Here is a 12,960-nt window from a genome sequence, read left to right as displayed (position 1 = left end):
GGGCAACTAAGCCCACACGGGCTCAGTAGTAGACAGAAGTAATCCGAACAGAAAAAAAAATCTGGAGGAAACAGAAACTATGCACGGAGAGAAGAAAACTAAAACAGGAAACAAGAGAAGAGCAAGAAAAAAATACCCATTGTTAATATACTCAGAGATTGAAGGGAATAAATCTGCAGTGTCCTGCCTGGAGAGTTTAGGCTGGACTTCGTTAGTCTGGGAGCTGAGATGGGGAAGGAGGCCCCAGGTGATGGGGGCGGGGGCAGAGCTCCCCACATTCAGGATGCAATATTCAAATAATCCCGCCAGTAGGGTATAGAACTCTCCCCTCGTCCTCACGGTGCCCTGTCCTCTGGTTCAGAGACTCTGTGTTTTATCCTCTCTGGAGAATAAGCCTTCGGTCTTTGTCAGGGTGGGGGAGAGGCAGCTGCCCAGTGGTGCTGAGCAGAGAAAGAAATCTGAGAATTAAAGCCCTTCCTAGACCAATCCTCCTGTTTTTGGCCCCGGCTTTACGCTCACTTCCAGGGGATACTTAGTCCATTAACACCAGGGCCTTTCGGGGTTTTGTGGGGGAACTGTGGTGCCCCTTGGCTTTCTCACCCCCAATTTAGGGTTCACTTGAGGTGCAATTTCATCAGACTGCTACATCATTTACCATGTTCTTCTGCTTTCCAGATTCCGAAACTGTGTTGCTATTGTCTCCTTTTTCAATGTATTAGTTCTTGCTGATTCATGCTGTGGCAGGCAGAATGATGGACCACCTAATCCCACAAAATGTCTGTGTCCTAATCTCCAGAGTCTGGGAGTATGTTACCTTACGTGGCAGAAAGGGGCTTTGCAGGTGAGATTAAGGTTAAGGACCTTGAGATGGGGAGATGATCTTGGATTGTTCAGGTGAGCCCAAGCTAATCGCATGCAGCATTAAAAGCAGAGAACCTTTCCCAGCTGTGGTCCAAGAAAGACGTGATGAGAGAAGCAGGGCCAGAGAGACGCTACCTTGCCGGAGGGAGGGGGCCAACTGGAAAACGGCACCTTGGAAAAGGCAAGGGAATGGATTCTCCCCTAGAGCTTCCAGAAAGTTCTTCCAGAAAGAGCTTCCAAGAGCAGCCCTGTCAACACCTTGATTTTAGCCCAGGGAGACCTGTGTTGGACTTTTGACATATAGTCAGTAAGATGATAAATTTGGTTTTAAACAACTAAGTTTGTGGTAGTTTGTTATGGCAGCAACAAAAGAGCAATAAATACACCTTAAAAACCCACTCACATGTGGAGAAAAGGGAACCCTCCTACACTGTTGGTGGGAATGTAAACTGGTGCAGCCACTATGGAGAACAGTATGGAGGTTCCTTAAAAAACTAAAAGAGTTAACATATGACACTGCAATTTCACTCCTGGGCATATATCCAGAGAAAACTCTAATTCGAAAAGATACATGCACCCTAATGTTTACTGTAGCACTATTTACAATAGCCAAGACATGGAAGCTACCTAAATGTCCACTGACAGATGAATGAATAAAGAAGATGTGGTATATATACACCCCTATGTTCATAGCAGCACTATTCACAATAGCCAAAACATGGAAACAACCTAAATGTCCATCAACAGATGAATGGATAAAGATGTGGTACATATATACAGTGGAATACTACTCAGCCATAAAAAAGAAAAAATAATGCCATTTGCAGCAACATGGATGCAACTACAGATTATCATCCTAAGTGAAGTAAGTCAGAAAGAGAAAGACAAATACCATATGATATCACTTATATGTGGAATCTAAAGTATGGCACAAATGAACCTATCTACAAAACTATTACATTTAGAATGGATAAACAACAAGGTCCTACTGTATAGCACAGGGAACTATATCCAATCTCCTGGGATAAACCATAATGGAAAAGAATATTTAAAAAAGAATGTATGTATGTGTAAAACTGAGTCACCTTGCTGTACAGCAGGGATTGGCACAGCATTGTAAACCAACTATACCTCAATAAAAAAAATAATAAAAAAGATGTGATATATATATATATATAATACAATGTATATATACAATTTTATATTTATATATATATACACACACATACACAATGGAATATTACTCAGCCATAAAAAGGATGAAATAATGCCATTTGCAGCAACATGGATGGACCTAGAGATTATCACACTAAGTGAAGTAAGCCAGACAAAGATAAATATCAGATGATATCGCTTATATGTGGAATCTAAAATATGATACAAATGAACTTATTTGAAAAACAGAAACAGACACAGACATAGAAAACAAACTTATGGTTACCAAAGGGGAAAGTGGGGGAGGGATAAATTAGGAGTTTGGGATTAACCAATACAAACTACTATATATAAAAGAGACAAACAACAAAGTCCTGGGACTTCCCTGCAGGTCCAGTGGTTAAGATTCCGTGCTTCCACTGCAGGGGGCGCGGGTTAGATCCCTGGTCAGGGAACGGTGTGGCCAAACAACACCACTAAAAAACAAAACCAAAAAACCAGCAACAACAAGGTCCTGCTGTATAGCACAGGGAACTATCAATATATTCAATATCTTGTAATAAACCATAAAGGAAAAGAAAAAAAAAACCCACTCACTTCTTTTTCGTGGAGTTTCAGGACACAGAGAAATTAGATGTGTGTATTCGATCCACAGTCTTTAACCAGAAGTTTCTGCTCACACCTACTCCTGTCTCCACCCCTCCATGAAATGTTCTTATCCGGGGCACTTTCAACTTCTGTGCTGCTGAATCTATTCTCCTTTTCCTTGGCCGTTTGGCATCTCTGAAGCCAGTTGTCCACCTCTCTCTCCTCCTTGAGACACTCGTCTCTTGGTTTCCATGACTACCCATGCTCCTGGTTTCCCTCCTACTTTACTTCTCTTCCGCCCTTGTTAGCGTCTCCTCCACGTGACCCCAAAATTGTGGAGTTCCTCAGGGCTCCGTCCTGGGGCCTCTCCTCTCCTCTCTCTCCTTGTGACCTCATGGTTTTCCTTTTTTTTTAATTAATTAATTAATTAAAATTTGGCTGCGTTGGGTCTTCGCTGCTGCGTGCGGGCTTTCTCTAGTTGCGGGGAGCAGGGGCTACTCTTCGTTGCGGTGCACAGGCTTCTCATTGCGGTGGCTTCTCTTGTTGCGGAGCATGGGCTCTAGGCGCATGGGCTTCAGTAGTTGTGGCTCGCAGGCTCTAGAGCGCAGGCTCAGTAGTTGTGGTGCAAGAGCTTAGTTGCTCCGCGGCATGTGGGATCTTCCCGGACCAGGGCTCGAACCCGTGTTCCCTGCATTGGCAGGCAGATTCTTAACCACTGCGCCACCAGGGAAGTCCCAACCTCATGGCTTTCAATGCCATCTTCACACTGAAGTCTCTGATATCCTCTCGCCCGCCCAAAAACTCCAGCTTTGAGCTCCGGACTCTTAGTATCACGTCCTCACTTGACATCTTCACTTGGGCATCTCATGTGCTTCTATGTTGAAAACATCCATGGCCGAATTCTTGAGTTTCCCACCACGTCTCTTCCCTCCCTTGAACCTTCCCATCATCCCCACACTTATCCAACCCAGAAACCTCAGATTCATCCTTGCTTCCCTTCTTCCTTTAATCCATCAGCAAATTCTGTCTCCCAAATATATCTAGAAGGCACCTATTTCCCCCGTCTCCATGGGCCACCATGGTCCATGCCAACACCATGGCCCCCTCCATCATCACCATGACCTCCACCCCGGTTTCCTGTGTCTACTCTGGGCTGGCTGCCATGGATTCTCTCCGGAGCAGCCCAAGTGACCACTTAAGATGTCAATCAAATTATATGGCTTCCCCCACTTAAAAGCCTCCAAAGCTTTCCCAATCTTATCCAGAATAAAATCCATCCTCCTCACCATGGCCCACAAGGCCTACGTGATCTAGCCATTCCTGTCTGTCCCCATTGCCCATGTCACTCTCCCCGTCGCCCGTGTCACTCTCCCCGTCGCCCTTGTCACTCTCCCCATCACCCTTGTCACTCTCCCTGTCGCCCGTATCACTCTTCCCATCACTCACCCTTCTCTAGCCACAATGACCTGACATTTTCTCACAGTCTCCAAACTCTAACCTGCCTCTGGGCCTTTGTACTCTCTGTTCTCCATGCCTGAAATGCTCCTCCGCCAACTCTGCTCAGCTCCTTCTGATTCTTGAGGTCTTAGATGAATTGTCCCTACCTCCCCTCCCCCTTATGTCAAGTGGGTGTCTCCCCCAACCATCCCTCTGGTCATTTCCTTAACAGTGGGTTTTGAACACGGAAGATGGTATTTATTTGTTTGTTTACTTGTATTTTGTTTGACTCCCCCTTTGATAAAAGCCCACTGAGAGCAGGACTGGTGTTTTCACTGCCCAGTTTCTAGTACAAGTCCACTGAGGGTGCTCAGTGAAATCTGCAGAGTGAATGAATGCATTCCGCACGGACATGCTGGGTACCTCTTATGTGCCAGGCGCTTTCATGTATACCAAATATAACATTTTCACAACAGGACTACGTTTCCCAGTTTCTCTTGCAATTAGCTGCTTTGGCCATGTAGTGTGGGCAGAAGTGAAGTAGGCCACTTGCAGCTTTGGCTCGGAAAACCCTTCCATGTGATCTCCACCCTCTTTCTTCTTCATTTGCCAGTGGAAGCAGAGGATCCGGTGATGGATTCTGAGGCCCTGGGTGATGACAGTATCACAAGGTGGGAGGAGCCTGGGTCCCCGAAAGACTGAGTAGAGCAGAGTGTCCCCCACACCCCAGCCCCCTCTGGACTTTGCGTGAGCAGCACAGGAGGCTCTGCCATGTGAAGCGCGTGCGGTTCCAGGGCTTGTTCATTAAGGCCGCGAGCCTCACCTTAATCACACATCAAGCATCAAGTGGAGGTGGCTGATGGGTGATGCTTTTGTTGACAGATTTTCACCACATGCAGATGAGTTCTCAGTGTGGCCGTTTCTTACATCAGCCCACCGAGGGCACTGCGTTCACACCTCAATGACAGCACATTGCGCTGCATGCAATTGTTCCAGTGTATCCTTGCTGGGCTCCTCCAGGGAAGTGCCTGGTTTGTTTTCATCTCTGTGGCCTCAGCATCTAGTCCCCAGGAGGCCTTGGGGAGCATTTGCTGAATCCACACATGAGTGAACTGGTTGCCTGCATCCCTCCTTGCTTCTCTGTCCCTAAAAGCGCCCCAGCAATGCTTTAATTTTACAGAGGCCCAAAGAGAAGAACTGACTTCCCCAGAGTCACAGAGAAGCAGGATGCTTCAGAATTAGCACGCCCTGGGGCTACTAAACATGACAGCTATTGGGAGTGAAAGCTGGCACCTTCCAGGGGCTGGAGAAAGTCTGAGAGTAGTGGGGGAGGGGGACAGGCTCCTCTAAACCCCCAAGGTGACCCTACCAGACCTCACTGCCCACTGCCCCTCCTCCAGTAGGAAAGAAACACTCCAGAGCCTCCCCCCCTCCCTCCCCGCTAGCACTGCCTGGCTCCTGCAGCCTGGGTGTCCACATCACTCAGTATTTTTAGCTTTACCACCTGGCACCTGTGGTCACTGTCTCTGCCCAGCCTGGCGGTGTCCCCTTGCCAAATCTTAAAGGGCCAGCGCCCACCAGCTCAGTGATTCTGATGTCCCATCTCCCCACATCATATTCATTCATTCATTCATTCATTCGTCCATTCGTCCAATCATTCAACAAGCATTTTGAGCTCTTACTATGAAAATAGTGATGCTTTCAGGAATCCATTGTTTTGGATTTCAAGAAACACTTCCACACTTGTGACCTCATTGAGTCGCCTAACTTGGCCCCGTTTTGCTTCAAGCCCTCCCCACTGCTCACCCCATCACCTATAGATCAAGTCCTTGGCTCAGTAGTCAAGGCCCTTGGTGATCTGGCCCCCGCAGACCCTGTCAGCCCCATCTCCACCATGCCCACACAATTTCTTTTGCATATCACCAAGTCTTTGCTCTTGCCGTACCCCCTGCCTGGGATGTCCTTTCCTTAACTTCACACACCACCTGGCAGAGGACCTGTCCTTTAAGACAGACCCGCAGGGGCTCCTAGGGTTCCTGCAGGCAGAGGTGGTCAGTCCCTCCCCCTCACTCCCTGCGCGCAGTGCACTCACGCCCATCAAGGCGCCCATCGCGTTGCCAAACTGATTGGTTTGCTTTCGGGTCTCTCCTAGCAGGCTGGACCCCATGAGGGCTGGGGCCCTGGCGTACTATGAGCTCTCATTCGCTGCTGAATGATGAACTGACAACCATGCAAGGAGCAGCCCACCGTTTCCCAGATGAGGAGACAGAGACCCGCGGAAGGGAAATGACTGACCCAGGTCCAACAGTGAGATTCAGGGAGGAAACTGTCCCAGGCTGCAGGAGCCCATACTCCCGCCCTCCTACTAGGGGCCCAGAGGGCACACCTGGGCTGGCCCTGAGCCTGCCCTTCTCACCACCCAGGGCAGTGCTGACTCAGGCAGTGATGGAGGCGTGGGCAGGCTGGGCTGGAGAGAGGTGACCCCTGTCTCCCCTACAGATGTTCCATCTATTCCTGGAGCTTGCAGTCACAGCTTGTGAAATGCACTTGGCTGGAGCCTGGGTTTTCCTGAAGGTGGGGGTAGGGAGAGCTGGCAAAAGAGACAATGATCTCTAGGGCATGAACCCCCCGACCCGGTCCCAGTGCACACCCCCTTCCCCACATAAGTACATAGAACTCACACCCACTGCCACAGACATGTACACATACTCACAATTCCACATACTCACACCCAGATACCCAATCACATACACACACAAACCTTCATTCCCCTCCCTTCCCTTTCTTTTATACACAAACTCACATACACGCATCCATATGCACACACAGACATTTCCACTTATTAATTCAACGAAAACCTATCACTATTAGGTGTCAGTGCAGTGTAGGGAGGAAAGGTGGCTTTCAGCTTGGGATGGGGCAGGGGCTTCTTGGAGGGCTTCCTGGAGGAGGAGGTATTGCAGCTGGGCCTAGAAGGAGGGGAGCCAGGAGAAGGGAAGTCTGGGCAGGGTTTCTCTGGGGGTGAATACAGGAGAGCAGAGCAAGATGAGGTGGGTGGGGCTGGCCTGATCTCACAGGCCTTGAATGCCCAGCTGAGTATTGACTTCATCGTGTGGGAGCTGGGAGCCATGGAGGGCTCTGAGCAGGGAGGACATGACCACAATGGGAAAGGACAGGAGGGTCACTGTGGGGGCAGGATGGGAGAGACAGGGAGGAGGCTGTGGGGATACCCAGGTGAGAGATCTGAGAGTCTGACACAGGGAGGTGGCGGTGGCTGGTAAGCAGTGGACAGACGAGGAACTCGGAAGCAGGACTTCCAGGCCCCCAGGGGCCCCATTCGAGCCCTGTGCCCTCACCCTGCCCACCCGCTGCCCACCTCGGGCACTGACCTCTGCAGTGGGACTTCTTCCAGCAGCTCCTCCTCCTCCTCCCTGTGGAAACAGACGAAGCAGAAGGCTGGCACATCCTCTGTTCCACAGCCCAGGGGCCAGGCCGGAGGCAGCTCCAGGACGGGGCAGGGGTGGCTGGTGGCGGCCTCGGCAGCATCGTCCTTTGCCTGGGCAGGGGTCCCCGAGCCAGCGTGCTCCAGGGTCAGTAGCCTGTTGGCTTCAGGACCCCGCGGCTGTACCTGCCCACCTGCCACCTGTGCCTTTTCACTCAGGTTACCCGTCGCCTCGGTGGGTGGGAGAGCCTGGGGCTCTGTCTGGTGGGATCTGCTGTCCTGACCCACAGACCTTCCAGCCACGGGGTTGGGCCCCTGGAAGCAGCTTCCAGCCGCCTGGACTCAGAGGCAGCTGGCTGGTGCACAAAGGTCCAGCAGGGCCCCTTGCTGCCCCTGGTGGCGCCCGAGGCCCCTCAGCTGCCCGCTCTGCTGCAGCCTGTCAGAGGCAGGACCAGGAGGACAGGTTCGCAGATGTCCTGTCCATCTGTTCATCTGTCTGTCCAGCCGTCTGCTCCTCCCCGTCCAGCCAGCACGGCAGTGGCGGTGGTTTCCCTAAGAAAGTTTGCTCTCCCCAGCTGGGGTGGGTGGCACGGCACGGGTGGCCTCCGGGAAGGACAGTCGGGACCTGAAGCTGGAAGGTGGGCAAGGACCAGGTGAGGCTGGCACAGTGCCCTCGCTATCCCCGAGAAAAGTTCTGGACCCTGGAGTCCTGGCTCCAGCGCTAGCTCCGACTGGAGCTCCCTTTGCTCCCGGCTCTTCCGACTCCAGTGGCTGCTCGGGCAGACCGGCTTGGCTGTGGGTATTAATAGCTCCACATTCACGCTGAGAAGCCGGGAGGTTAACTCCTTCCCTGCCAGAGCTGGGAGGCCGGTAGGCGGGTGGCCACAGGGAGCAGAGGGAAGGCAGCGCCTGAGTTCCGCCCCCGCCTGAGCCTGGCCTGCCTCCCACGGGACCCTCAGATGCCACCTCTTGCCCAAGAATGACTGTGCAGCGCTCGGCATCTGGATCTTGGTCAGAGTGCCCGGGGCCACCTGAACCCACCCCGCGCTTCTCCAGGGAGCCGGGTGAGACTGGGGTCTCAGGGCATGGTCCCTGTCATGAGCAGGGCACTGAGTTGCAGGGAGCATACCCAGGACTCCTTCACTTACGCATCCACTCCTGGATCCCCTCTGCATTCCCTTAACAAACAATTACCATCACCAAGTCTGGGTCCAGTTCTGTCACTGGCTTCCTGTGGGACCACCCCCAACAATGAACTACACGCAGCCCCTGTGGGACCCAGAAATGGACCACATGCATGGTGTATTCTATTGAAGAGTGTGGGGAGAGGGTGGGAGTGGGGGAATCCGAGTAGAATTTGTTTGCTTGAAAAATGTTGGGGAATTCCCTGGCAGTCCAGTGGTTAGGACTCCAAGCGTTCACTGCTGAGGCCTGGGTTCAATCCCTGGTCGGGGAACTAAGAACCCGCAAGCCGAGAGGTGCAGCCCAAAAAAACTGAAAAATGTTTATTGAGCACCAGCTACGTGCCAGGCACTGCGCTGGACACTGGACTCACAGCAATGGAGAGGGCAGACACTTCCTGAGTTGGTGGGCTTGCCTGTCACAGCTGGAGGCCGTTGGGGCTGAAGCTTGTATACCTGGTGACAGTGTGTGAATTAGGAAAGGCGCTCCCTCCGGGCAGGTGCAGCCCCTCCCACACACACACCCCCACCCCTCTCCCCAGCACCAGCTTGTAGTGTGCATGGCAGGCTGTGTTCCAGCCCCACTCACCTCCTCTGCAACTTACAACATGCACAGCCATTCATAGTGGCTTTGGAAGCACCAGTAAACAAAGGAAAAATAAATTCATCTTGTGAAAAGTGTTATGAAAAAATAAAACATGGAGCTGTGAGGGAGGCTGATGGGGAGGTGGTTTGACAGGGTGTTCAGGGAAGACCTCACAAGGAGGGGACATTGGAGCTGTGACCGGCAGGAGGAGGAGCCAGCTGGAATATCTGCAGGATATCTGGAGGCAGAACAGGTCCAAGAAGAGGAATCAGCAGGTGCAAAGGCTCAGAGGCAAGAACTAGCTGGCACGTTTAAGGAGAGAGTGAGCAGCAGAGGAGAAGGTCTTTAAGCTGAGTTTTAGAGTGAGTAGATGTTTCCCAGGGGCTCTAGAGGCGGGGCATCACCAGCAGAGAGCAGTGTACCTGCAAAGGCTCAGAGGCATGGAAAGATGCAGGGTGCCCTGCAGGGCAGGAAGAAGATGCAGGTAACACGGTCAGAGGTGTAGGAGGTATTCATTCCAGCGCTGCCCCTCCCGGGGCTCTGAGGAGGAAGAATGGGTGGGAGGAGGATGGAAGTGGGAACCTGGGTCAGCTGAGGGGCTGAGGAAGTACGTGGGAGGTGGAGCGGCTTGGAAGGAAACATCAATTCAGTGAACTGAATTCCACCGGCTGGAAGGACAGATCTGGGCCTCCTTGGCCAAGAAAAGGTGGGGGTGGGGACACAGCCTGCCACACACAGTTGTTTAGGCTGCACACACTGCACAGGGCAGCCCAGTGGGTGGTGAGTGGGGGGCTGACATGCAGCCGTACCTCTGCTCTGCAGTCTTGCTCCTTTAAAACTCTGACCGCATGCAGGGGTTGGGGAGCACCTTTTTCTAATTGGTCCACTCAAAAGAGTTCCTTTTTCTTATTGGTCAGACTGAAGAGTGCCTTTTTAAAAATTAGTCCACTTAGAGGGAGGGTCGCTTTTGAATTGATCTGTTCAGAGGGCATGCTTTCATCTAATTGGTTCACCCAGAGGGGTGCCATTTTCCAATGGTCAATCCAAAGCGGGGGACTTTTTTCTGATTTGCCTAAAGGTGCCCCATAGGCTGGACTGGGGGGGCACGACTAGGGGCCCCAGGGTCTAGTATGGGCTCTGCTTACAGACCTGTTGTGTGCTTTGGGCCAGTCACTGTCCCTCTCTGGAACCATAGATCTGTAGACTTAGCCAGAGGAATGAGCCCAGAAAGGGGCAGACTCCCTGGAGGTCACACAGTGACACACGGCAGGGCCGGGCATTCCTGATTCTCATCTCAGTGCTCTGTCTTCCTAGGCTGCTTGCCTTGGAGACTTGATGTTTCTTTGAGGAGAGGACAGGCAATGAGAGGGGATAGGACTAGTAGAGATTCATGGAGGAGGGGGAGGGGAGGGGAGGGGAGGGCAGGCCAGGTTAGGACTCCCTGGGGTGGGAGTCATAAGGGGTCAGGTGCCCTAGGCCTCCAGGCGCCCCTTCCCCCTCCCCTGGGCCCCCTGGGTTTGTCATTTGTGGATGTTAATTATTCATGATGCTGGTGCTTTGCCTGGTTTTAATGCACTCTGATGGTGTTCTCTAGCTAATGGGGAAAATCAATAGGTTTTAATTCTCAGTGGCTGTGAAGCTCTGTCTGTCTACTGTTTGGGTGGCTGGGTCTGCTCTTGGGCTGGGGATGGGGGTGGAGGATCAGACCCAGTTCGCAGGAGCCTGAGACTCTGCCTTTCCTTCTCTCGGCCCCACCCGCTTCTGACCCCCGCCTGGGGAGGGAAGATTAGAGTCACCAGGCGGCTCCAAACTTCTCCAAGCATCTCGGGAGAGTCTGAGCACTACACCTCGGCCATTTGACCCCCCTCCACGAGGGGTGGCCCCCGCACCAGACTTACGGGCCAGAAACACGTCAGCAGGGGCAGCCCCACCAGCTTTGGGGGGCTGGAGTCAGGCCTGCAGCCCTTGGCACTCAGGGTCAGCCCCAGCCATCCTCCTGGGCTCAGGCTCGGCTCACAGACCTGTCTCAGGCGTGGGGGGAATCTCACATTCCTGAAGAGACTTAAATGTAGGCTTCTGATATGATTTCTACGTGCAGTTATACATTCAGGCATGACAATTTCTCTGATGGGATTGAGAACTGAGAACATTTATGGGACATTAAGAGCTTGTCCCATCTCAGACCACATCCTCCCCTGACCCCTCTATGGGGTATCCCTGAGTCACTGTCCTTTATGAATCCTGTCATTACCTTGTGAACGGAACAACTATCTTGCACTGTATTTGCATGTATGTTAATTAGGCAAGTATAAATAGTTAAGATACACCGTGGCGTTCATAATGCCTTTTTTGGCACTTCTTAATGTTTCCAGAACACAGTAAGCCTCTAAAAAAGGAAGAGGTCTGAGATGTGTCGACCTTGGAGAGGCCCACCCACCTCCTTACCTGAGAGCCTAGGCCTTTCCTGGTGGACCCTGGACCCACGCCTTTGCTGGCTGGAAGCACTCAGGCCATCCGCAGGGGCTGTCTGCCGGGTTCCTAGCCTAGCACCCTGGCCTTCGTGAACCGGGAACCGGGACGTGAACACTGACAGCCAGGCCTCACCTGTCCTGTCCACCCAGGCCCCAGCGAACACTCCTCCATGCCCCTTATTTTCCATTTTGGACTCAGGTGTGCGGAAGGCGGGGTTAATCTTTCCCTTCAGTTCATGGCACATTGTCATTCTTGGTCCACACAGGACCCTTTCTTTTTTTTTTTTTTTTTAAAGAAATTCACGTTCTTTTATTTATTTATTTATGACTGTGTTGAGTCTTCATTTCTGTGTGAGGGCTTTCTCTAGTTGCGGCAAGTGGGGACCACTCTTCATCGCGGTGCGCGGGCCTCTCACCATCGCGGCCTCTCTTGTTGCGGAGCACAGGCTCCAGATGCGCAGGCTCAGTAATTGTGGCTCACAGGCCCAGTTGCTCCGTGGCATGTGGGATCTTCCCAGACCAGGGCTCAAACCCGTGTCCCCTGCATTGGCAGGCAGATTCTCAACCACTGCGCCACCAGGGAAGCCCAGGACCCTTTCTTGTTTTGATTCATTTCTCATTCCCTCTCACCCCCGTGGATGGTGGGCAGGCAAAATCTACTGAGGTTCACTCCAAATACCTACCTCGGGGGATGGTGGAGAGAATTATGTGAACCAGGGCATGTGAAATGCCAGGTACACAGTAACTGGGCGGGCTCTCTCGCCCAGGGGCCTCTGAAGCTTGGACAAAGCACCTTCCCCTTTGGCACACCTGAGCATGGCTGGTGCTTTTCAAAGTCCTTCATCGGAGACCTGAATGATAGAACCTAAATTGCTCATAATCCGAGGGGGAAGCAAATACAGACACAAATAGCTCCCATTTCAAATTCAAATTCAGTAGTCACTGGGTGCGCACTCTAGGCCAGGCCTCCAATGCTGGGCAGTGCACGTGGGGGCCCAGACAGGTCCAGAGAGGAAACACTCCCACCAGTGGGGGGTGGTTCCCTGCCCAGTAGGGGATGGGTGAGAGATGGCCCTTCACTCTCTATTAATTAGGGTGCAGCTAAGCTGCTGTAACAAAGAGGCCTTCAATTACAGTGGCTCAAACAAATCTTCTGACAAATTAAGAGCATATGCCAGGGACTTCCCTGGTGGTCCAGTGGCTAAGCCTCCACGCTCCCAATGCAGGGGGCCCAGGTTC

The 12,960-nt window shown here is 52.2% G+C and overlaps 1 protein-coding gene across 2 annotated transcripts in view; it reads right to left on the bottom strand.

Moving 5' to 3' along the window:
- The window catches only part of SBK1 (SH3 domain binding kinase 1), a 52,018-nt gene extending 43,775 nt beyond the window's left edge, over positions 1-8,243 (bottom strand). For both annotated transcript variants that reach the window (XM_036826706.1, XM_036826700.1), the window contains exon 1: positions 7,431-8,243. The gene's annotated coding sequence lies outside the window, so the exon portion shown is untranslated. The remainder of the gene's footprint in view (positions 1-7,430) is intronic.
- Positions 8,244-12,960: the final 4,717 nt, after the last annotated feature.

Source organism: Balaenoptera musculus, chromosome 15 (assembly GCF_009873245.2).
Source record: "Balaenoptera musculus isolate JJ_BM4_2016_0621 chromosome 15, mBalMus1.pri.v3, whole genome shotgun sequence".
NCBI classification, from domain to species: domain Eukaryota; kingdom Metazoa; phylum Chordata; class Mammalia; order Artiodactyla; family Balaenopteridae; genus Balaenoptera; species Balaenoptera musculus.
This window is presented reverse-complemented; position numbering and strand designations above follow the sequence as displayed.